Below are 26,434 nucleotides of genomic sequence, written 5' to 3' on the forward strand. Positions count from 1 at the left end.
AAGCCATCTAAGGGGTCATTTTGTACAAGAGGTGTTCTGTCCCAACAAGGATCACCGGGATTCTATGCATGAGGGCCATTACCCACCTGGGTTTTCCCAATGTCAAAAGCTGGCCAGACAAGCTCTCTGGAGAGCATGGAGCTGGGGTTACTTTATCCCGGCTGTTGATAGCCCACACAGGGACCCTTTCTACCCACTCATTCAGTCGTTCCCAGTCGGGTTGGTATGTTAACAATGGGGGAAGCGGAAGTCACGGCAGGGCCAGGATCAGATAGCGGCCAGCTGCTGGTGTTAACACATTCCTGCCCCCCTCCAGCCCTCCTGCCTGCCACAGGCTGCCTGGCACTCCAGGCCAGCACAGCCCAAGGCTGTGCCCCGATTCACAGGCAGCCAGGATCAGGGAGACTGTGCTGGCAGCTCCGGGGCTGGCGTGAGAGCCTTGAATGTCCACCTTTCCACCTGCGACGTTCAAGTTCAGTTCTGAGGGCCCTGTCTCTCCTTGTGACCGTTGTTGCCTCTCCACTCCAAATGAAATCCCACCTACTCCTCAAGGTCTGCTTCACATCCTGCCTCCTCCACAAGGCCATAGACAGCTCTGTTCTCCTGCGTCCTTAGGCATTCTGTATCTGACACTCTCGGTGTGGCCTCAGCCATCCCCTGGGCCCACCCAAAGCGGTTTAATTTTGGGGGCGCCTGGGTGGCTCAGTGGGTTAAAGTCTCTGCCTTCGGCTCAGGTCATGATCCCAGGGTCCTGGGATCGAGTCCCGCATTGGGCTCTCTGCTCGGCAGGGAGCCTGTCTCCCCCTCTCTCTGTGCCTGCCTCTCTGCCTACTTGTGATTTCTGTCTGTCAAATAAATAAATAAAATCTTTAACAACAACAAAAAAAAGGCGGTTTAATTGTGTTACACAGAGTTCTGTGTCTCCCCATTAAATGACAGTTCTTGAGGGCAGGGGCTACATTGCATGCCTTTCCTTTAGCCCACTCCCCGGTCTGGGCACCAAAGGGTACTCATTACACTCACTGCTTAGTGCTCATGGAGTGAGGTACTGGGGAGACCAGCGGCCCCCAGGTGCGTCCTCTGATGATACTGTACATGTAACCACAGGACCAATAAACCTAGATTTAAGAGGCAGACCAGTGAGTGAGAGGGGAAGGGAACTGGGTGACCGGCACTAAGGAGGGCACTTGATGTAATGAGCACTGGGTGTTCTATGCAACCAGTGAATCACTAAATTTGACCCCTGAAACTAATAATACACTACATGTTAACTAAGTTGAATTTAAATTTAAAAAAAAAAAAAAAGGATGCAGACCAGTTTTCTTTGCTGGGGGCACATGTTGGCCTCAGACTTAATCCTCCAAGGGGTGTCCCCTTCCCTCTCCTCCAGCCAGCCTCTGGCTCCTCTGTGATTATCCCATCACAAAAGAGAATGCTTCTCCTTGGCTCCAGGGGCTGCCCTGTATTCTGGATTTTCTCACTTCTCTTGCCGTGCTCAATTCTCTCCCTAATCACATATTCTTTGTTGCCATGGGCTGTGTGTTTCCTGGGCTGCCTTGCCCAACAAGTGGGGGCCGGGCTCAGCACAGAAGCACACCTTGGTCGTGGGAAAGCCTCCTAGATCTCCTTCCGCCTTCCAAAGCAGGCCCTTTCCCTGGGCACTTGTAAAGGACGTGGCTGACTGACTTACATTTCATTTCTGGCCACACACCCAACTGGAAGAGGAATGCATTCCCTCCACGCTTTCCCCGCCCCCGAAGCGTGCCGGCCACTCCTGTTTGGCAGGTCTGCTCACCAGGTGCCCCAGTCCTCTCGCAGGTGCCCCCTGCTCACACTTCCCTCTTTTCGAAGTCTCTTCCCCAATCCCCTAGAAGAATCCCAAGCCAGGCAGGACCCCAGAGCAGCCTCAGAAATTGAAGAAACATGACTCTCCCAAGTTCCCCTTTCTCTCTTCTCAGGAGAAGTAGCTGACTACCCCAGTCCAGGAGCCGCTAACCCACACGCCAGCAGAAGGCGAACATCTGTAGTGAGCCCTGAGCAAGGTGGGTCTCAGGACCAGGCCTGGGAGGCATGTGCTTCAGACCCGCAAGGGAGGAGGCCACGTGGCATTAAAGAAATCACAGAACCTCAGAGCACCTCAGTCTCCCTACCCGGGTGACACGGCGGACAGGGCTGTTATAAAGATGACGTGAGGGAATGAACAGACACTTGGAACAGCACCTGGTGTGGAGGGCATGCTCCAGAGGTCAGAGCTTCCTATGCTTATTTCCTGAGGCCTCCCTTCAGGAGGTCACTAATCTCTGAAGAATGTGAAAGGCAAGGAGGAGAGACCCTAGAGAGCCAGAAGGTAAAGGCAAAGAGGTGCTCACGACCACAGAACCTTCCAGAACACATATCCTCCATAGAAGAGCATCCAGGGGCGCCTGGGTGGCTCAGTGGGTTAAGCCTCTGCCTTCGGCCCAGGTCATGATCTCAGGTCCTGGGATCGAGCCCCGCATCGGGTTCTCTGCTCAGCAGGGAGTCTGCTTCCCCCTATCTCTCTGCCTTCCTCTCTGCCTACTTACGATCTCTCTCTCTCAAATAAAAATTTAAAAAAAAAAAAAAAAAAAAAAAAAAGAAGAGCATCCAAAAACCTTCAGGATTATGATGCAAGATGGAGCTCAAGCCTTCCAAATCCCTCACCTGGGAGCTGAGTGACGACTAAGGGGGCAATGATGACTACACACAGAGACCATTTAACTAAACAAACTCAGTTAAACACTTTCATCTCGGGGCACCTCAGTGGCTCAGTCATTAAGCCTTCAGCTCAGGTCACGATCCCAGGGTCCTGGGATCGAGCCCTGCATTGGGGTCCCTGCTCAGCGGGAAGCCTGCTTCTCCCTCTCCCACTCCCCCTGCTTGTGTTCCCATTCTCTCTCTGTGTCCCTATCAAACAAATTAAAAAAAAAAACAAAACACATTCATTTCAATTCTGCAGATTTCTATGTTTTGAAAAAAGTATGTACATGTGTGTATACACATATATTCATATACATAGATTTTTGAGCTTATAAATATTTTTCCCTGATAAGCACCAGGGAGGGCACCTAGATGCTGTCAAGAATGTTATGGGGGTGCCTGGGGGTTCAGTCGGTTAAGCATCCTAGTGATTTCGGCTCAGGTCATGGTCTCAGGATCCTGGGATTGAGCCCCACATCAGTCTCCCTGTTCAGTAGAGAGTCTGCTTCTCCCTCTGCCCATCCCCCTACTTGGGTGCATGTGCACTCGTGTGCATGCTCTCGAGAGAGAGAGAGAGAGAGAGAGAGAGAGAGAGAAACTCACAGGACCCTCTCTCCTTTGTGGAGACACAGGGGGAAAGGCTGGGGAGGAACTCTTGAAGGGGGGCGCAGCGCATGTAATGGGCTGGCTGCAGGGTTAGCGACAACCGGCACAGCACCCACCACACTGTCGGCAGGCAACGGCATCATGGGATTTCATAGGGGAAGAGGCAAGAGAGTGATCCAGGCTGAGAGTGATCCAGGCTGAGGAAGTGGTATGAGCAAAGGCTGGGCAGAGTGAAGACATGCCGCGTGTTTAAAGAGCAGGAAGGAGTCTGGAAGGGCCACACTGCAGACAATAAGGACGGCATTAGGATGGATCAACGTAATTATGTTGGCAAATAGCACACGATTCAGCAAACATTTGTCAAGCCCCTACTGTGTGGCAGTCACTAGGGGTCCAATAGTGAACACAACAGACAGGGGTCTCTGCCATGTAGGATGGACATTCTCCTAGGGATGCTGGGCAGAACAGCTGCCTGAACCCCATACAGATTCCCGGGCCCCACCCCCAAGATGCTGATTTAGCAGGTTTTCGCAAGCCCCAAGAGACTGATTTTTTTTTTTAAGATTTTATTTATTTATTCAACAGAGATCACAAGTAGGCAGAGAGGCAGGCAGAGAGAGAGGAAGGGAAACAGGCTTCCTGCTGAGCAAAGAGCTGGATACAGGGCTCCATCCCATGAGGATCCCAGGACAGGGCTTGAGCCCAGAACCCTGGGATTATGACCTGAGCCGAAGGCAGAGGCTTTAACCCACTGAGCCACCCAGGCGCCCCGAGAATGATTTTTTTTTTTTTAGCCTGTTTTTACTTTGGTTTGCATTTCTTTGTGCAGAACTTACTGCTCCTAAGCCTAAGTTTTTGCTTCTTCAGTTTCTTCTGGGAGATCTTTTTCTTCTATCCAACCTCCTCTTCTGGTTCAGGAACAATGTGCTCTTTTTCGGTAAAGATCATCTCAACATGGAAGGGAGAAGAGCTCAGGTATGTGTGAATCCGTCCATGAGCCCTGCAAATTCTACACCCCATCTTGGGGGCTTTGCTCACCTGGCTGTGTGCAATGACCAGAGAGGGCATAGACCTTTAAACCCTTAAGTTCTGCATGAGTCTCTGCATCTTCAAGCAGTAAAAATTCAGCACACTTCTTGGGCTGTCAACCCTGGATCCAGCCCCACTCTGGCCTGGGCACACCTCCCAACTCCACCATTGCCCTGATGGAATGGTACGCACTGCTTCCGCAAAGTGACATCTTTCAGATACTTGGTGGCTTCTCGGATATGCATGCCCTGGACGGCCTGGGCAGCTTCACATGTGTTCTTAAAGTGAACACGAAGATCTGAACCTCTTGATTTGCATGATTTTTGCAGGGTTTTCTGGGTCCAGTGAAGAACAAACCATTTTCAGAGATTCTGAAAGCGTTAATTCTGATACACATTTGGGGAACACCGATCGGGACCCACCAAACTCTCAAGAGGGCCTACATGCCTTTAACAACACCCCTCCCTGGACCTGAATTCCCTCCAGAGAAGGAGGGTCATCAAACTGTAAAGTGTCCTATAAAAAAATAAGCTATTATGATTGATGCTCAGTTATTATCCCAACTTTGGACAGATATGACCTTCTAGAGAGCTGAATTTGCAGCCCGGGACACCCTTCAGCTGTTGGAAGCAGCTCCTGTCCCCTCCCCCCTCCTCTTTCCCTCCAGAGCTCAGCAAAGTGCCTTCTCTGATAAGACTCAGGACCACCTGCCCCTCACCACACCCAGGACAAGCTCCCATAGCTCCAGCTCCCTCTTAACACCTGAGTCATGGCTCCCCCAGTGTTTGCTCTGGTGCTCTGATGGGGCAGGAGAACATTCGGCAGCCCCTCCAACAGTCCTCCTAGACACAGACCATATACCCCTCTGTTGTTTTCCATTTCCCTCCTTAACAGAGGTGAGATAGGCTTTGGGAAGCTCCCATTTTCTCTATCAAAATAACGTTATGGGGGCACCTGGCTGGCTCATCAGAAGAGCTGAGGCTCTTGATCTCAGGGTCATGAGTTTAAGCCCGACATTGGGTGTAGAGATTACAAAACAAAACAAAACAAAACAAAAAACAGAACAAAAAAAAAAAACTTTAAAAAAGTTTAAAAAATAAAACATAAAAAAACCAGAGTTAACTTAAAAAAAAAAAAAAATGGATCCCAAGCATCAGGAACGCTGACTTTCTACTTACTCAAAATGAAACTAAAAAGCCCATCTATTGTCTTCAACAAAGTTTTTCAAGCACCGACTCCTTCTGGCCCTCCTCTTGTGGACCTGGCTATCAGCAGTCTGGGCCTGCCCTTCTAAGAGTTAGCATCCCAGAATGTTCCATGGGGCCCCAAACAAGCACCACCAAAACCAGACATTAGAAGCTACCCAGGCCTCTTTAGCTGTCCCCTGGGAGAGCCAACTGCACGGAATGGGGCCTTTCTTAGCCAGGCCCCTTATGTCTGGGTTCTTCTCCCTGGCTTTCTCCCCCTGCCTATGATACAGCCTTTTCCCCCACTTCGCCAATATCCTCTTCCCCCTTCCTACTTGGGGCCAGAACAGCAAATCCTCTCACCGCAGCCTGTCCTTTGGCAAGTCATCAGTTTGCCAAACGCACTCCTTTCAGAAGCTGTCATGATTGTCCAGGCCCTCACCAGCATCCCCGCTGGTACCCCGGCCAGACACGATGGGCCCAGATGGGAAAGCTTGGAAGCCAAGAAAACAAAATTTTTCTCCTGGGCCATGGGAAACTGTCAAGGGTTTTGGGGAGCAGCCAGGGCCCAGGAGGTGCTAGCATGGCGATAAGGCGATGGTAGGAAGGACGGACTGGGAAGGGGATAGATTGGAAACTGGCTGGGACCCACTGTAATAGACTCAGTGAGAAAAAAGAGCAACCCAAGGTGGTGGCAGAGGCAGGAACAGAAACAGTGACCTCCAGAGGGTGGGGAGTCACTGGTATGAGGGCCAAGAGGGACTGCAGCGTGGAGAACCGAGGATTCGCCAGGATGGGGATTACAAGGTGCACTTGAGGGGGGACGGTAACAAGCCAGGACTGCCACAGGAGGCTGAGATGGCCACGGGTCCCGCAGGCAGACACAACATGCAACAGGCTCCTTGGCTAACCCCTTGCTGGTCCAAAGTTAACCAAAAAGAGCACCTTGAGGATGGAAAGCCTCGAGACTCAACATCGGATTCCCAGCCCACATTTCCCCTCCCCTGCCCCAGAGAGGGTCGGTCTCCTTGACCTTCTCTCCAGTGGTAGTCCCTCTGCCCCATCTGGCCAGTCACTTGGGTTTGAAGCTGTGCCCGGGGCCTCGCTGATCTGGGTCCTGAGCAGGAGAATCAGACTCCCCCCAATCCCTGAAACCACTAAAAATTAACTCCAGGGGTCTTCTGCAGCTAAAGAGAGTCAGAGAATTTGTTTAGAAGAAAAGAACATTAACTTTTTTTTTTTTCCTCATTCCACTTCTAACAATAGTCATGACTCAAGAGAAAGGTTTTATTTCTTTCTTTCGGAAAAAGGGTAAGAAATCTTTTTTAAGCACTTACCGTGGAAAATGCTTAGCTTGTCAAATTCCACATGCTGAAAGGAGGAAAGCAGCAGTGCCCCCAGGCCCTCGCCACACCAGGCAGCTCACTCAGCCCTGCCCTAACCCCTGCAAGGCGGGGCAGGTGAGGGAGGGGTTCAGCGGGATGGGGGGTGGGGGGTGGAAACAGGGCCAGAGGACAGTTTAGCTCTGGGACTTAGCCTGAGTCTCTTGACTACTCTGTGCCGAAAACCAAATAAATCCTCTTTTAGACTACGGCTCTCTACCACACTCATGGTATTGGTTTTATGGGGCAAAGAGGGGAACAAAGACCCAAATCTGAGAGATGCTCTGGTAGAGTGGTTCTCAAAGTGCGGTCCCAGACCAGCAACACCATCATGGGAGAACTTGTTAGAAATGCAGCCTCGCAGGGCCCCGCTCCAGACCTACAGAAGCACACACTCTGGGGGCAGTGCCCGGCCATGTGTGACGAGGCCCGCAGGTGATTTGGAGGCATTCGAGAACCATTACTCCAACATTTAGACCCTGTTTCATTCCACGGGAAACCAGAAACTGTTCCGTGCCCAACTGGGAGGAAACAAACTCCAGGTGTTCCCAATTTCACTGGAAAGGTCAACATCAGGTTGAGTTCAAGGTAAGTGGCTCTTGATTTTAACGGTACTAGGCAACTACTGTTATACAGCAAAAGAAGACAATGTCTGCAGAACAGGGGCGGCTTTGGGGGGAATGCAGACCCAAAATGTCTGACATCAGCTCAACCTTCCAGGACCCGTACTTTTCCCAGGAGGGGACTCTGAAAGGGCCCCCCACCACTGGTGGCCACTTTTCCCCATCTTGGGTTAATAGCTCCTTTCTTCTCCTCTGCACCCTCTTCTTGACTGTCTCTTCCACCCGAACTCCACTCACCCACAACAGGCTGCAGTCAGGAGGTCCACACCCCACCAGGGCTGCCTGAGGCTCTACTGTGACCCCTCACTTGAGACACCTAAGACAATCATGTTTTAAAACGCAGTACTGACTGTTTCCATGCTTCTCAAAGTTCAAACAGGAGAGGCGACAACCACAGCTAAACCAGACCTTTACTTGAGGCCACAGCACTCTCTGATCCTAGAGACTCAACGAGACTTCGATTTCCCTATATATAAAACAGACAAGTAACTATCTAGTAAGTGCTCATTAAATGTCAGCATTCCTGGCCTGAAGAGCGTGAGCCCTCAGAGAGGGTGGGTGGAAGCATCTACATGCTAGGATTCCAGCACCCACTGCCTTCCTACAACCCCCTCTCCCCAGCCCCTTCTGGAATCTGTAGTGCATAGCAGGAGCTCAAAAAAAATGGAATAAATGGAGGGGTGAGAGGTGGAAGGAAAGAGAACTGTGAATTTATGACTCAGGCAAAGGCAGGATTGATCAGTGATGGTATTTGAGGGGGAAGGAAATTGCTAAACAAAACAAACTATGTTTACTACCACGAAAGGAAGCCAAAACAGTAACCAGCTAATATGAAACACAGGAAATTCTGGAAAGTATGTAAAAAGAGTACTGTTTTCTTTTTTCTTCGGAAAGATTAAAACAGTTTAAAAACATATTCCTTTCCACTCTAAAGAGCTCACTGTCCTACACATGAAGATGTTCCTGGGACACCAGAATGGGGCACCACCTCCCGCGGATTTCTTCCCTTCCCCCCCAAGGTCCCCTGCTTTCTCTCAGGGGTAGGGGGCCACGACATCATTGATCTGTCCAGTCAGAACTAGTTCGTGTCACCAGTTAATAAGCGATTCTCTATCTGTTCCATAGAACGAGGTGCCGTCGTCCCAGTGCTGACTGTGACCACAAGATGTTAGTGTTCTTCATTCTTCATTGTGCTGTGCCTACGACCAGGGGTGAAACTGTTGCAGTGAATGGATAAACCACCGATATTCTTGGGTAGATACCCTGAGTATAAGCATTAATATGGACTCGTCAGAACGGAGATAAAGGGAACACTCAAATGAGGACAGGTTTGTTAGGTGACAGGATTATCATCATTTTTCCTTCTTATAAAACGTGGTGGATATTGACTTTGGAATTTCACATTTAAAAAAAAAATACATGGTAAACATATCAGGTTTCCAGGACCCACTGTTCTTCCTTTGGAACAAGTAACTTGTAGAAAGCCACTATTTTTGCCAGCATGTATAAAGGTTAAAAAGGCCACAGCCCACATAAGGACAAGTTATCCCGAGACAGGAAGGCTTGACAGCCAAGGATATGGAAGACGTGAGACCGACTGTGGGGGACTCCGGCGGGGTGGGGAACGGAGAAGAAAATAGGTGAATGGAAGGAAGAAATCCTCCCACAAGTAGAACTGTCCACCATGGGAAGACACTGCCCATCCCCACGTCCCCTGACCATGCAGATGTGGGAGAGGGAGGTGCTGAGCCATCAGCCATCTGCAGGAATGGGTGGGCTCAGGTGCTTCCAGATGTCACTTCTTAGCACTGCTGCGAGGCAGGTAAGCACATGGTCAAGAGAGGATGGGAGCCTCGGACCCAGATCTCAAAACCCAGACTGCTACCCCACAGCTTCCCATCCCCTTGGTGCTTCTCGGCCCCACAGAGGTAGGATACACCTGAGGCAATCAGGGAGACCCTACCTCTGGCGCCTCCAAGGCTGGCTGCCGCCAGTGTTTTCACTCACCCTAAAATGCCTGACAGATTTCACACTGTTTCACCCCCTTGTTTTAAGAGGGAAAGGTGACAGCACCTCTTACCACAGCCAAGAGGAAGCGATGGCTTCCTACAAAAGCTACTGAATTTTTTATCGGAAGGAAGTTGACACTGTCCCTTCCGGTCTCTAACTCTGATTCTAAGAGATCCATCTGGTCCTTTTTCTTCAGGAACAACAGCCAAAGAAGAAAGGAAAAAGAAGACTGACCTCCCTGAGGCAGGGAGACAGGCCAACAGGTAGGAAAATGTGGGGGCCGGCGCAGAGGTGGTCAGAAGTACCTCGTCACATCCTGGCTTGTGTTACAGCCAACTTTTGTTTACCAGGCTTACAGATTATCTTCCTGGCCTTCCCAGCTTCCTATTTTAATTTTCTTCTTTCTCTGCTTACTGTTATCTCAGCAGACAATGAATACAGACCACTGAGAAGCAGTGGAAAAACTCAACCGAGTTACCTGCTAATGTCAGATTACCTGATCCACTGGGAAAACAGAGAATGGCGAGTCCAGTAAGAATGGGGCCCCACCTCATTGTTCCTGATTTCATTATCTTGAGGGAGCACCCCCTGCTCCCCCGCCCCCCGCTCCCGCTGGCCAATCCTAACTGCAAATCCTTAATCCAGTCTGGGATCCATAGCTGACAGGAACGGGAATGGGAGAGAGTCAGCAAAGGTCCCTTCAGATACACATGATCAGAAAGAAAAACCATAGTTCAAGTTTTGACCAAAATTCAGGTTAGTTTCCCGCTAGTTCAGCCACGCACTGTCAGGAATTAACAATGAGAGGTTAAAGCAGGATTCGAAGTGATTTAAACCTGATCCCTGCTCCAGAGACCATTATACAGCTGGGCAGGTGCCTCCATTCATACCTCCCACCTCTCCAGTTACACGGCAAAGGGCTCGTGACTCCCAGACACCACACCATGCAGCATTCACAGAGCGCCCGCTGTGAGCTGCCCTGGGCGAGCCCAAGGGGTCCCCTGATGTCTGTGCCATGCTGCAGTTATGGCTCAGGTGAGGCCCAAAGGGAAGACAACAACATCAAAGGAGAAGACAGTCTCACTTAGAAATGAGAAAACACCCAGTTAAATATAGCTAACAGTTCAAGGTAATGTCGAAAAGGCCTGAGGAGCTGGTCTGATCTAAGTTTCCTGAGGAGGACAGCTGGGATCAGGACAGGGACCTGAAGTCACTGAGGCAGAATCCTGTGCCCCAGCAAGGGAGAACACACGGAAGCTGGGGGAAACCAGGGGCACCCGACAGGAGGCTGTGGAGAGAGAGACCAGTGGGGCAAGAGGGGAGGATGGAGAGACATTGGGGAGGCTACAGAGTTCAGATGTGGCTGACGGGCCAGAGGAGAGGAACACTCCGGCGGTAATCACAAGCATGGCACACTGGCTCTGAAAGGCCACCGGAAGTGGGGAAGGTCCACTTCCGGAGTTGACAACTAGCTAGATGAGATGTGTGCACCACGGCAGATCTCATACCCATCTGGGCAACAACAACCTGGTGTCAGAAGCCAGGAAGCTCTATCCCCTTCAAGCCTTTCATTACATTTCACCATGGCTCAATGGTAGCCCAACACTAGAAAGAACTCAAATGTTCATCAACGGATGGGTGGATAAGCAAGATGAGGCCTAGCCATACCATGGAGTACTATTCGGCCATAAAAAGGAATGAAACACTGACCTGTAACTACACAGATGAACCTCGAAGGCATATGCTAAGTGAAAGCAGGCCGGCACGATGACTGCCTGTGGAATTATCCCACTTACGTAAAATGTCAGAACACAGAGAAAAAAAGCAGATTAGAGGGATGCCTGGGTGGCTCAGTGGGTTAGAGCCTCTGCCTTCGGCTCAGGTCATGATCCCAGGGTCCTGGGATTGAGCCCCGCGTCGGGCTCTTTGCTCTGCAGGGAGCCTGCTTCCTCCTCTCTCTCTGCTGTCTGCCTACTTGTGATCTCTGTCAAGTAAATAAATAAAATATCAAAGAAAGAAAGAAAGAAAGCAAGCAAGCAAGCAAGCAAGCAAGCAGATTAGAGGTTGCCAAGGGCTGGGGCAGTGGGAGAAAGAGGAAGGGTGATGAAAATGTCCTACACTTAGTGGTGATGGTCGCCCAACTCTGTAGGGATGAATTTTATGGTATGGGATTTAAATCTCAATAAAGCTGTTATTTTAAAAACCGGCTGGATGGGAGTCTTTCTGAATACATGTGCTAATCCCCTATCTTCCTTTATAGGCATAGTTGATCTGACTTAATCTTTATTAGTAATTCAAGGTCATTGTTTCAATGATCAATCAACAGGAACCCCGTGCTATAATAAAAAGACTATGCCCTCCCCAAAGTGCTTCTCAGTATCCCTGTATGATGCCCCTTTTTGGTCTCTGCCTCCTGCCTCTGGAGCTCACTGTCAGGCTGTCAGCCAACACCTGAGTGCTGCCGGGACCCCTCGGCCCCCTGCTCCTCAGCCGTGCAAGTGCAGGCTGGTACTTATGTCAGTGCTCAGAACAGATCATTTCAATCAGGCACCTGGGTGAGGCCCCCTCTGCTGAGACTGAGCAGGAAAAGGTGCCAAGAAGATCCCCTCATTATCTTCATTCTCCTTTTGAAAGGGCGATTGACAGGGCGCCTGGGTGACTCAGTTGGTTAAGCGTCTGCCTTTGGCTCAGGTCATGTTCCCAGGGTCCTGGGATTGAGCCCCGCACTGCCTTCACCCTACCTGCCCCCCATTCCCACTCACTCTTCTCTCTTTCACGCACTCTCTCGAATAAATTAAAAAAATCTTAACAAAAGGGGGGGGCAATTGATGTGATGAGTTTAATTTTTCTCTGGAAACAAGGTTTGTGTGAGAAAAGTAGGCACATTTGAATCTTTTTTAAATCCCGCTGCCACCTACTAAAAATTGTTTTGGGGGCACCTACTATGTACCTGGAACTGTTCAGGGTGAACAAGGCCCATCGGTGGTAGGTGTTATGGAGTAAGATAAGACAGGGGAGGAAGAGGAGGAGGTTGGGGGAGGGGCACTGCAGTCTGGAAGAGGTGGTCAGGGAACTGAGGGGGCAACTATTAAACCAGAGCCATACAGTTAGGGCGAACAATGTTCTCAGTGAAGGGAACACAGCACAGAGGCCCTGAGACAAGAAAGGGCCACGCGGGTTCAGGAACGAGGAGTGTGGGTGGAACGAAGTATGTGAGGGTGGTCTCACTGCTATCTGAACGTCGCTGCACTACCAGAACATCACCACCTGGAACCTGTCAGAGTCCTGCCGGGGGTGCTTAGCTGGACAGACAGCAGAACACGACTAGAGGTGGAAGTACCAGGCAGGCCTCACGGTGGGCATGTGACTAAAATCTGCCTTCCAGAGGCAATATCAAGGAGACGTTTCAAACAGGCCTTGAGGGATAGCACTGCCCACCTCACTGGATGGTCCAGAAGATGCAAGAGCAAGGAAGACGGAGAAACTAGTCTCCACAAGGACGCAAGCAGTAACAAAGGATGTTTTAGAGCCAGAAGTAGGGGTGGAGGGAGCTGGGGAAGGTTATTTAAATAGGACCAAAACAGTAGCTACTCAGTACTAGAGACACTCGACATGCGTCCTCACCATGCTTTATGATAATCCTACAGATGACAAGATGGAAACTTGGAAAGGCCAAATGGCTTGGCCAACGCTGCGAAGTCAGCAGACAGGAGAGCTCCACCATGGCCCAGATCAATCCCATGACATAGGACTTTCTATCAGTCCTAGCACACGGGCAACTGCCGTTCATCAACAATTTCTGAATTACAAGAATGACTGTTTCCTCAGACCATATGGAGAGGCCTGGCCCTCCCAGCATTTACCCACAACAGAAGCTCTGAAGGTTCCTGACAGGGGCAGAACTTCACGTAAATCCACTGTTGGGCCCAGTGCATTGAGAGCACACATCCCAAGATTTGCAAGCCTCCTTGCTGTCAGAATCGCCCCTAGGAATCCTTAGAGATCCGCAGTCCTGGCCTGTCTGGATCAGAACATCAAGGATGAAGTCCAGGAATCTGCATTTTCAAAAAGAATTCCCCCCAACCCCACCCCACATCATTCTGACACAATCCTTTCCCAAAGTGTGAAAACCCACTGCCTTGCTATTTTTTTTTTTGGCAGGTGCAAATAAAAAATTTCAATGAGTGCATCTTCCTAAGATGTTCCTAGGCAGGAAAATCCAAGGGCATTCTGTCCACAGGCTTTCTGTGCCTTCCACTGAGCCTCCAGGCTGGGAGTGACTACAGGGGAGAGAAGAGAGTCCTTTCACACCTCCTACGGTGCGGCCTTCCTGAGCAGGTGGGAAAAACCAATGATCAGAACTCTACTCTGGGTGAGTTTCCTGGGGTCTGGGGTCTGTTTTTCTGTCTTGAGATGTTCAGTACCAAGATTTGTAGGAGAGAGAACCTGCTCGAGTTAGCAGAGAGGTTAAGAATCAGAGAGAACTCTCCCTTTCACAATAAGGGAAGTCTTTGAATAGCAGCAGGAAGGCAGGGGCAAAAACTGACCACGAAGGCGCTACGGAATATAACTGGAAATTCTGGCTTATTATGGCGGTGGGGGGTGCCCCGTGATGTAGTACTCTGCATCATGAGCAGGGTCATTTGCTCCTTCAAATGTCTGTATCTCTGTTTTCTATACTGCTCAACTGTCTTTCAATGAAAATATAGGACATGCCCCCTCCTGCCCAAGCTGGCTTAACCCTCCAGGCAGAGAATGCTCACTTTGTTGAAAACACCAGGCTGGATGCTTCTGAAAATGAGGCCTACCTAGGAAACTAACAGTCCCCACCCCAACCCTAAGATGATGCGGGAGAGAGGAAAGCCAGCTCTGTCTCCACACTACAGGAAGGCGGTCGGAGCATCTCCGCAAGTCGGGCTATGGGAGCCCTCCGCGAGAGTTAGAGATCTCATCTTCCTCCCTCTGAGATGCTTACCTTTCAAATTGACCTTGCCATGCTCTAGCTCAAGCGTGCAGAAAGGTTTCAGCTACCTCAACTTGTTGTTGTTGTTAAGATTTTACTTATTTATTTGTCAGAGAGAAAGAGAGCGAGCTCGGGGAGACCGCACAGGCACGGGGAGCAGCAGGCAGAGGGAGCCAGAGAAGTGGGCTCCCCACTGAGCAAGGAGCCCAATGCGGGACGCAATCTCAGGACCCTGGGATAACGACTTGAGCCGAAGGCAGACGCTTTACCGACTGAGCCACCCAGGTGCACCTACCTCAACTTTTAATGACAAGAAAATATTGTTCCTTTTTCTCCATTCTCATCTTGCACAATTATCTCAAATTATCAGGCTCCAATAAAACCAAGCAATTCCCTAAAACATTCTGACTGCATTCCACCCTAACAATTACCCATCAGAGAGCCTGAAGTTACAGACCCCAGTCCACTGCCAAAGAGCCCGAGGAATAAGGACCCAGCCAGGAGTCATCTGGTATGTGATGATGGGGGCCGGGGGTGGACCAAAACTATCCCACGGGGCCCTGCCCTCCCCTAGTCAGAGAGAGAGCCTCAGCACACAGACCGACGGAGAACACCACCACAGGCTTTGTCTTGTTCACGTGTCACATATAGACAAAAACACAGAAGTCATGAGGGAGGCCTATCTTGCATCTGGAAGTCAGCCCAGCAATGCAATCCACTCAGTGACTCGGGGAAGGACGAGCAGGGCCACCAGGCATCTCCAGGCCCACCAGAGTATGACCTTTCCTTACATTCCCCACCATGTCTGCCCAGGGCACCTCCTTATTCCCTAACTGTCCTCTCACCCCGTGAGGCTCTGGATCCCCAAGAGTTGAGCATTGCCCTCGTTCCCTGGCACTCTCTTGCTTTACACCCACTCTCCGGCTCAGAGAAACACCATGATCCCAAACCTGGGCCCAGAATGCCATGCCTACGGATCACGAGCACCATCGCCACCCAAGACTCCTGCTGTGTGGGGTCCAGGTCTAGATCGGACCTTGGAGATGGCAGACCCACCTGGCACAGGGTCCAAATGCTACCCAGGCCTGAGGACGCATGAAATCACTATTTCCAGCCTCAAGGCGGGTGGGCAGTGCTTTGATTAACAAAACTGGTAATAACTCGCTATACTGTGTATGGGTTTTGTAATGTGATTGTGGTAGTGTTTACACAAACCCACGCATGGGATAAAACAGCACGGAACTGTACAAACACACACGTAAGCGAAGGCGTGAGAAAAACGGTCAGAACTGATTACAGCCTGTGAACCAGTTAGCGGTAACAGTAACATACCACTGTCCATGACCTGGTTGAGATCTTGAGCTTGAGCTACAGGCAATGCCTCCACTGGCGGAACCTTGGGGGGAGGGATCCCACAACTCTTATGTACTATGTTTACAACTATCCTGATTCTAATTATTTCAAAAGGAAAGTAAAAAACAAAACCCCACAAGAAAAAAAAAAAAACGCTAAATCTAATCATCTACAATCAGCTCATTTTCACACCCACAAGGACCTGGGAGCTGGCACCCTCAACATTTTCCCAGGCCACCTGGAACCAGTCCTGTGAGCCCAGCTTTCACGTCCAGCATGGGCAGCTCAGGCACTGGTGAGAGGCTTGCACGGTTCCAGAGTGACCAAGAAGAACATGTCCCAGTGCACTGGGCTCTGCAAGGAGTACGTGGTTATTTTGCCAAAAGTCCCGCTCAGCCCCAAGGAGACTGGCAGAGACAGAACTGGAGGCCATATTTAAAGCTGGGCTGGTTCTAAAATGTTTCCCTAACGCTGTCATCTCTGAAAAGAAGACAAATCCAAGTCCAGGTCAGCGCACAGGCGGGCGCGCACGCACACACACACGCTTAGCCCCAAGGAGCCAAAAATAAAGGATACAAATATCAACTAAACCAGTGATTGTTAAGACTGCAATCTAGAATTATCTCCACTGATAGGATTTACCCACCCGCTGGGGACAGGAAGGGGTTATTACAAACACAAACCAAGGCTTCTTAACCTCTTTAACGCCACAGATACACACCTCAACCCACCCCCGCCCCCTTGGCAGCCTGGGGAAGCCTGCAAACCTTCCCTAGAACGGCATTAAATGCACCAATTAAATACATAGCATTCCAAAGGCAGCCAATTAGAGCAAATTGCAGTTATCAAAATATTTTCGAATTTTTGTAGGGTAATATTTAATTACCATATTAAATATGACCTAGCCTTGAGTCTCCTAACCATCTTAATTCTGAAGTAGTGATAAGGCTAACGATACTTAGAGATGACGACAAGGACTCCAACAGGTTGGGGGGAAAATCCCTACAGTTCCTACTGGCCGTAGTCACAGGTGCTGCTAATGTCACTATGGTTGATTGTCTCCACTTATAACTGAAGGAAATGCAAGTTTTCAGTTGGTGAGAAAGAAGTGTGCTTTTCCTCCAGCCAAGCGTTTGGAGCCTCCAGAACTCTGTCAGGGGTAGAATCGTGCGAAGAACAACCTCTAGAGTGAGCAGCTGATGTGTAACTTCCATGGGAAGCACCCTGGTCACTACTCCCCTAACCTGGTTACCAGTGATAACGTCTATACCTTCCGAAGAACCACCATCGCCCCACAGGGGCCTCTCCTCCAGAGTCCAAATGCATCCATTCGAGCCGTGGGGGACCACCAGCACCTGACTCCGGCCTTTATCTGGGGCAGGTGAGGCCCACCCCTCACGGTCACCTCTCCTTTCAGGCCCTCAGCTGCTCCTGCTGCAGTGAGGAAATTAGAGGAATCCGACCCACCTCCGGGGAAGCCTGACCGTAAGCCATCACCCTCCAAGTGTACCCAGAACCGGGAAAACAGACGTCAGTCTGTCAGCAAGTTAGTGCTGAATGCTGACCATCTACCAGGCCCGGGCTCTGCGCTCTGAGCGTGATGGTGGAAAGAAAAGTGCGCAGCTCTGCCCATTAAAAGCTGTAGTTAAGGGAGGAAACTTGGATGATAATAGGTAGGGGTGAATTGCACAGGTGTCCAAAGGGCTATGCCGAAGCCCTCACTCCCCCATCTACCCCCCACGGTTACCTCAGAATGTAACCTTTGATGGGTCTTCATTGAGGGAATCAAGTTAAAATGAAGTCAGTAGGGTGGGCCCCGATATAAATAGGTCCTTATAAAAGGGAGAAATCTGGACAGAGACACCCACAGGGAAGACAATGTGAAGGGACGAAGGGAGGAGACGGCCCTCTGAGAGCCAAGGAGAGAGGCCGCAGCACAGCCTGCCCTCACGCCCCCCAGAGGGAAATGACCCTGCACACACCTTGGTTTCAGACTCCAAGGCTCCAGAACTGGGAGAGAGTACGTTTCTGTTGGTGAGTCACCCAGTGTGTGGCACTTTGTCATGGCAGCCCTCACAAATTAACACAACATGTGAAATATATGAAGTCAAATGTATGGACTGGGAAAAGAGATCTTTTTTTTTTTAAATATTTTATTTATTTGATAGAGAGAAATCACAACTAGGCAGAGAGGCAGGCAGAGAGAGAGGAGGAAGCAGGCTCCCTGCCGAGCAGAGAGCCCGATGTGGGGCTCGATCCCAGGACCCTGAGATCATGACCTGAGCCGAAGGCAGAGGCTTTAACCCACTGAGCCACCCAGGCGCCCCCAAAAAGAGATCTTAATTCGGAGCCTGTCTCCTTCTGGTGCCACTCATCGGTTTAAAATTAGACTCTCGGGGCACCTGGGTGGCTCTGTGGGTTAAAGCCTCTGCCTTCAGCTCAGGTCATGATCCCAGGGTCCTGGGACTGAGCCCAACATCAGGCTCTCTGCTCGGCAGGGAGCCTGCTTCCTCCTCTCTCTCTCTGCCTGCCTCTCTGCCTACTTGTGATCTCTGTCTGTCAAATAAATAAATAAAATCTTAAAAAAAAAAAGTTTAAAATTAGATTCTCTTCAGAGTCTGTTTCTGGTCCCTGGGCAGGAGGGATGGTCCAAGGCCAAGGCTTTCAGAGGGTAAGACTGGAAGACGGAAGGGGCTTAGGGAACCCAGGAGTGCACCGCTGGGGACTCTGCCACCCACCCTGGACTTTCTGGGAGGCCATCCCCTCAGCAGGCAGGGATCTTTGTAATCCTTTCATTCAAATATTCTGTGAGGAGTTTTGGCCTAGGGCAGTGGTTTACAAACTTGGCTGCATATTAGAAGCCCCTGGGGAGCTTTAAGAAAATTCCACGCAAGCTTGAGCCCCACCCCAGACCAAATGAATCAAAATCTCAGGGGCGGAGGGACTGGGCAGGAACATTTTTAAAAAGCTCCCCAGATGATTCTAATGTGCAGCCAGGGTTGAGAGCCACTGGACCCTGTGACCTTTGAGGGCCTTTCTTTCTCAGAATTCGGCGAGAGTGCATTTTGTGTTTATCTTAGTGGTTCTCAGGAGCGTGCTGGGGCTGGCCTCGGGTCTGGTTTCTTACAGGTCCGGTCTGTGGCGGCCTTTATTGGGTCTGAGAGGAGGAGAAATCCTGATAAACAGGGGGGATGGTGGCAGGAGGGAAGGGAGTTAAAAATGCCTTTCATTAAAACATCAATTTAATAAGATTTGGTTAGTAAGTTCCTACGTGCCAGGAACTCAAAAAAACGATCCAGAAAACAAGCTGACAGCTATTAAAGTGAAGAGTGCCACAACTGAGGGACAAACAGGGATGGGGGAGGGGGGGCAAGCCACCCCCATGGCAACAGAAAGTGCCCTCAGAGATCATGTTAAAGAAGAAACCAGAAATGTCTTCTGTGAGAACAAAAGAGCATGGGATGGCTTGATCCATGGACTGAAATGATTTTGTCTGGCTAGGAACAGAGGAGACCATACCTCCGCAGAGACCAAGCACACATGACAAGCACTGGTTTGGGGATCTGGTACATAACAAGGGGTGGCCTGGTTGAGGTACGGCAGTGCCTGACTTTCCTCTGACCTCTCCCACCCTCCTCTTGGGACTGGGTTCCATCTGCAGCCACAGAGCAGCCCGCAGATGCCACCACTGCCCAAGGCAGAAGGGTCTCAACCCAGCCACCCACCAACATTTAAAGGTAAGTGCCAGGGTCCCATGACCGAGAGATTCTGGGCACAGGGGTCAGGCATTTCAAAAAAAAAAAAAAAATTTGGGGGGGGTGAAGGCAGCCTCCAGGGAATTCTGATGAGCCAGGAATTCTCAACCTTCAGGGGCATCTCATAGCTGTGATCTTCAAATTTCTGTTTCTGAGGGCAGTCCGCCAGGCCTGTGGCCCACCACTGGCTTGCCTGGTGAGGCCTGCCTCCTAGGACCCTCGGCCCCTGGCTCCCAACCCAGGCTCAGTCCGGCCATTGGGAGCTTGAGTTTCTGTAAAGATGCAGCCAGGCCCAGCTCCCTTCCAGCTCCGGCTCCTAGTCTCAGGCCAAGGCCTTGACACCAACCTGGCTGAAGAGCCGACAACCCTCAGCCCACGTTCTCACCCTTGCACAGGGACACAATATGCTCAAGAGCACAAACAGGGACTTCCTGTTATGGCCCACATGCTAACCTGGCTCCCCAGACCTAAGACCACCACCACAGGCGGCCATCCGCTGCACACAGAAGTCAATCCCTTCCTCTGATGGGAACCATCTGCTGCCAGGAGGCAGGAAGGGCGAGCCCCCAGGCCTAAGGGCCTGGAGCTCAGGGGACGCCCCCTCCCCACCGAGGGGCACCTCCCCTAGCTAACAGCTCAGCTTCTTCCCACCAGAAGACCCACATCTGTGCCCCTCCCACAAGGGCCAATCACTTTAAGTTCTGGCACCAGAAACCAAACACCCAAATCCCATTCCACAGACTTTGTTTGGTAAAAAATACCCAGAGTTCACTGAAGCCTCCCAACTAAGAAAAATTTACCAGGATGTTGGGCACCTACAACGTATTCCGGACAGTCTGAAGTCAACACTTGATTTAACGGGAAAAAAAATCTCTCATGGGGTGAAGCTGTTACAGTGCTCAGGGGGACAGGCAGGCTGGGGAAGCAGATTTTTTCTGAGCAAAGTGGATGGTAAAGCCTTTGCTAGAAGGACAAGGGCACATTCCCCAAAGCACGCCCAGCAGGGGCACTCTTGTCTGGGTGCTGATGGACATGTCGTCCTAATTCTCCCACACCAGCAAGGGGAGGCCAGACAAACCTCGACAACCACCCCTGTCCTACACTGATTCAACAGCAATGAGCTGTGGGTTCTTGATGATGTCTGCAAATGATCTTCCGGAACAAAATTAACTCTTAACTTTCTTAACATGTACCAAGAATTCAAAAATAAAAGGCGGGTTCAAATCCACTGTTTAGAGTTTCCTGCGCATGTTTTTTCAAACTCCTCTTTCTTTCTTGGGCAGTCTCTAGCTTAGGGTTATTATTATTGACAGCATTCCTTTACACTTACAATTCATCTGTGTCTTCTTATCACACATAGTTTTGAAGCCCCGGGCTAAGAGAAGTGTTTTCACCATAAGCCAGAAGACAGGGATGGAACAGATAAAAAACGTCATGCAGTAGACATGGCTGAGGCAGGTGAGAATGAGGAAGGCTGGGTTAACGCTGGCTTGTCCCCACGGAAGGAGCGGTGGCAGGTGGCAGAGTTCAGTGCAGTCAGAATAAAGGACAGAGAAAGATGAGAAGCTTTCCAGAGAGCGGACTTGATTTTCATGTTTTTCTCTTACACCAGCAGGAACCAGTGAAATTCCTGGTAAGATGCCCATAACATGGCCAACGCATCTTGGAGAAAGTGGTAGAGACAGACAGGGGTTGCCAGGGCCAGAGGGATGAGTAGTTTTCAGCGGTTTGCAGCTGTAGCGGCGGCTGCATTAGTCTATGTATGTTACAGCGCATAAGACGGTGGGCACTTGGGTGGCTCAGTCTGTAAGTGTCTGACTCTCGATCTCGGCTCCGGTCATGATCTCAGGGTCAGGAGATCAAGCGAGCTGGGCTCCGTGCCCATGCTCAGTGGGAACTCTGCTTGGGATTCTCTCTTCCTCTCCCTCTGCTCCTCCCTGTGCTTGCACATCCCGTGTGCGCACACGCACTCTCTCCCTCCCTCTCAAACACATAAATAAAATCTTTCAACAAAATTCATACAACTATATACCAGAGTCACTCTTCCTTATATTATTTTTTTTCCATTTGAAAATAAAACAAAACACAAACTTTCGGCAGAGGTAGGAAGGAGTTGGCAGTAGATAGGACATGCAGCTGGCGCCCTTCCTCCCTCATGTGACAGTGTCCCAGGGCTCCAGCTGGGCATGTGTGCACGTTCCAGAGAACTCTGCGGGCAGCGGGCTCTGATACTCGAAGAACCAAGTGACCGTCAGTCCAAGCACATGGGAAGAGGAGTGAGCTGAGCCCACCAGGGAGGAGAGACACTTTGGGAGGAAACTGGGCCCCTAAGCAGCAGATGGAGAAACTGAGCCAGGAAGGACCTGGTGAGGGGCAGAAGGAAACTGGTAGGGGCATGGCAGGAGGCTGTTGAGGCCACACGGCCAGCAGGACGTTCTAAGACCAGACCTGCCACAACAGGGGAGACCAGATGTTGCCCTTCTCCTGAAGCATCCCCTTTACCAAGGCCTTGGGCCAAGAAGGCCTAAATATGAGCTTTAATTTCTTCTGGGCTTTGCCCATCTCTGATGTCAAAACGCCTACACTCAAACCAGCCAGACAGGGGTTCCTGGCTGCCTCAGTCAGAAGAATGTGAAACTCTTGATCTTGGGGTTGTGGGTTCTAGCCCCACATTGGGTGTAGCAACTACTAAAAAAAAAAGAAAAAAAATTCTTTTTAACTAAAAGGAAAAAAAGAAACCAGCCAGAATTCAGGCAGTGCTATGGCAAACAGAAGGAATGCTTAAGCCTCCCTTCCTACGGTACCAGGTGTCCCTGAGCACAGGCAGCCAGGTATGTGTCTCCAGGGCTCCTTCTGGAGAGGACATCACTGACCAAAATGCATGGAGTGAAGAAAAGCCAAGCAGGGCAGGCATCTGTCTGCCCAGCTGGTTCCTGAGAAAGACAGGGCAGCCGATGGCCAACCAACACCAAGCACACAGCTGAGCCTCACAGAGGGCCAAGCACATCTCTTTGGACGACAAAAGGGGCACAAGCCAGGTTCCTGGAGGTCAGCGGGTGGTCCAGGGGACTTAGGGAGTCCCAGCGGCTCCAGGAGGAGGACACCACGCTCCAGGGCTGCCCAGAAGCCACAGGCAGGACAAGCCTCAGAGAAGCTGCAGAGGCTGCAGAAACCCCAGGAAGAGTTTCCTGTCTCGAGCGCCAGTCTCTCTCATTCCAGGAATCCCCTCTTCCTGAAGCTCCTTGCTGTTCTTTATTTATACAAGGCTGAATCCCACTTTCCCCAGCTCCGCGAAGCCTCCTGCCACGAAGCCTCCTGCCACGAAGCCTCCTGCCACAAAGCCCGATTGTGCTCCCACATCCTCAGAGCCAAGGCCGAGACAGAAACTGGCCTGAGGGAAGACGGTCTGTAGCAGGGATGGAAACGCAGTCAGGTTTAAAGGCGCCGTTCTCCAGCAACAGAGAGCTTTGTTAGGATGGAGAACACCCTCCTGACAGAGAAGCGGGCCAGGGGTTCGGGCCTACCTTGGTGCCGGGGGCCCTGCAGCAGGTGAGCTGCGGCTGTCTGGTTTTGGACCACCTCCAAAGAGCCTCACCGCGGGGCTGGCTGAGAGATAAATTAGCATGCGATTCTGCTCAATTATCCACTTACAGAGAGAGGCACAGCGACATTTTATTAAAGCACCACATGCAGAGGAAAGATACAGCGGTAAGACAAAGCCCTGGAATTTTTTTTTCCCCCAAAAGGAGATAGAAAAACTATGGTCCCCCGAGAACTATTCTGGCCCAAGCAACAATACTTTTGGCAACTTAAAACACAGTGATTTTTCTTAAGGCCTCCAAGGTGGGTTTTCTCTCTGCCCCCAAACCTCTCTCAGCAAAAGGTTTGGTCAGAAATTATTTTTAAACAGGTTCTCACCTCCTCACAACAAAATACATCTAGGAAGTGTGAAAACAGCCCATGCGAAAGTTTGGATCTTGACACTCTGACCAGGTTTCTGCTTGGACGATCTTCCGGACACCAAACCCAGAGAATAGAGGGGTCCCAGAAGGGAGCAGTGGCCTAGGTCTAGAGCACCCATGGCAGAGGGGACAAAGGAGAAGGAAGTCTGTCTACTGGTCAGTTCCTGGGTGGCTGCTCCCAGCCGCTGTCCCATCTCCCGCCCCATCTCCTGTCCCAGCATGTTACCTGGCCACGCAGCCGGTGCCTCACGGATACTGGGGAGTGGCTGACGCTGACCTCCCTAGGAGGCCGGCTCCGTACCCTCCTTTCTCCCCACAAAATGCCTGCTTTCCTGTTGGTCCTCCATGCAGCACTCTGACAAGAGTCCCCCAGTCTCTCTCATCCCAAGAGACACTTCCAAAGCCATGGTCCTTGTCTACACAAATGATGAGGAATATACCACTAACTGCCCCTCACGGCCCACTAACCCCAGGACCTCCCCTGAACAGGGACGCAGGGAGAAAGGAGGGGAAGGTGGGAAAACTGGTCAGGGTCTCTCCAATCCTGCCCTCCTCCGCCCCCCTCTGGGGCCCGCATTCCTGCTCTCCAGCCAGAGGCCTCCTCAGCCTGCAGGTTCTACAGCTCAGGGTTTCTTAGAGACAAAGCTCTGGCACCACTGACCCTTCCCGAAAAGCAGCTTTAAAATGCAACTCCTAGAAGGAACTCCCTGGGTCACCCAGTCTTCACGGCTCAGGCCATGTCCCTCAAGCTCACGCAAGCCCTCCATGTGGCCCAGCGGGAGGGAGGTGGTGCCACTTCTAGCGGAGGGACAAATGTGGGTTCTCTGCCAGTCCCTGCCCCTGGAATGCTACGTGGTCTCAGACAAGTCTGGCTCCCTCTAGAACGAAACCGGAAAAAACCACAGTACCCACGGGTCCTTCGGAGGACTGAATGAGTGAATGCATGCGATACTTCTCTGGGACACAGAGAACACTCAAAGAATAAGATTGTCATCACTGCACAAAGCGCTATTCAGACAGACGAGGGACTCCAGGACCAGTCCTGCTGTTTCTGGCTAGCTCCATGAAACGAGCAGCTCTCTCCACCCCTCTGGGCTCGGTGTCTTTCGACCGTAACTAAAATCCAAACTGCGGGGCGCCTGGGTGGCTCAGTGGGTTAAGCTTCTGCCTTTGGCTCAGGTCATGATCTCAGTGTCTTGAGATCGAGTCCGGCATTGGGCTCTCTGCTCAGCAGGGAGCCTGCTTCCCCCTCTCTCTCTGCCTGCCTCTCTGCCTACTTTTGATCTCTGTCTGTCAAATAAATAAATATAATCTTAAAAAAAAAAATCCAAACTACCTCTCCAAGGTCCCTTCTTAAAACACGCACACCGAGACACACCCACACAGTTTATTTCACGGGTGTACACAACATGTCTGCACACCGGGGTTTCTCCACTGCCGCACAACAGACATTGGAGCGACCGAATCTTCTGTTGTGAGGAACCATCCATCCTCTACGTTTTGCCGTGTTTAGCAGCATCTCCAGACTCTACCTGCTAGATGGTAATAGTTCTCCAAGTCGGAACAATGGAAAATGTCTCCAGATCCTGCCAGGTGTCCCCTGGGGGGCAAAATGGCCCCAGCTGAGAACGAGTCACCTACACACACACAAGACCACACGCACGCATGCACGCACACACACATGCACGCACACACGCACACATGCACGCGCACACACACACACACATGCACATGGAATAACAGGCCGCCCACTCTGAGAGGGAAGAGCTAAGCAGGGTGAGAACCGAGGAAAACCACCACTCCAGGTACAGTCCTTGTCATGTGCTCGAGGCAACTCTGCAGGGACCGAGACCACAAACACACACAGTACTCCGAAGCGTCTTTCCATCTGTAAAACAGTTACTGTGCTCGTAAAAACCGCCTGCAGACTTACTTTGGCCTGCACATACAGGGTCCCATTTAGTGCGAAAACTTGCCAGGCCAAGCTCCCCAGGCCTAGTCAAGAGTGTTCGCAGCAACTCGGCCCGGGGGAGAAGAACACAGGGGGTTCTGTGTGCTGCCTCCCTGCACACTCACCTCGAGAGATCCCTGAGGAAACAGAGGCCGCCTCGGGGCAGCGGGCCACTGTGGGTTATTCTTAAGGAAGAGGGTAGCTTGCCTTGGACTTAATGTGTTAGCGGATTTGAGGAAACTTCTATTTTCCCCATTCAGAAGAGCTAGGGGCTTGGTAGCCAAGGCTTGCGTATCCATGGACACAAGACCATGTGTACACACCTACCCACTTGCTAATCTAAGTAAAAATGAACAGTAGTCATAAAGACGGAAGACAGAGGTTAAGTGGAGGAGGGAGTGAATGTCTGCCTTGAGGAGAGGTCTGTTTACCCCCGAGCGCTTAACAACAAGAATCCTGAACTCCCTTTCTACCTTATTATGATTTATTTGTTTTTTAATTTGCCCAAGATCATAATCTTCACCCAGGACCACGTATAAGCCAGCTTGAACTTGAAAACCAAGCTGGACCTTTGTTCTGCTTGCATGAATTAGTGTACAAAGGGGCATCTGATTTCTCCCTCCCCTAACAATCTGCAACACTAGTCCCTATGTATGTCCCTAGCACTAGGCGAATGGGCCCTAAGACAGGCCTCAGGAAACCAAGGCTCTAATCCCGACCGATTACTTATGTGCCACGGAGACAAGTTATTAACTACACGGACAGTTCCCTGCTAGCTGGAAGCATGGAGGAAATGACATAGAACTTAGAAGAGCTACAGAGTCCTAGTCACTCACACTGACAAGTAGCAGAATGGTAGCCCAGACCAACCACTGTTCCCAAAGAGTTTTGGGGA

The 26,434-nt window shown here is 50.8% G+C and overlaps 1 protein-coding gene and 1 pseudogene across 2 annotated transcripts in view; both read right to left on the reverse strand.

Annotated features, from left to right (window-relative positions):
* The window catches only part of TCF7L1 (transcription factor 7 like 1), a 151,380-nt gene that overhangs the window by 105,804 nt on the left and 19,142 nt on the right, over positions 1–26,434 (reverse strand). The window lies entirely within an intron of this gene.
* Positions 4,126–4,713, reverse strand: LOC123926136 (annotated as a pseudogene).

The sequence above is a fragment of the Meles meles genome, chromosome 15 (genome assembly GCF_922984935.1).
Source record: "Meles meles chromosome 15, mMelMel3.1 paternal haplotype, whole genome shotgun sequence".
In the NCBI taxonomy this organism is placed as follows: Eukaryota; Metazoa; Chordata; class Mammalia; order Carnivora; family Mustelidae; genus Meles; species Meles meles.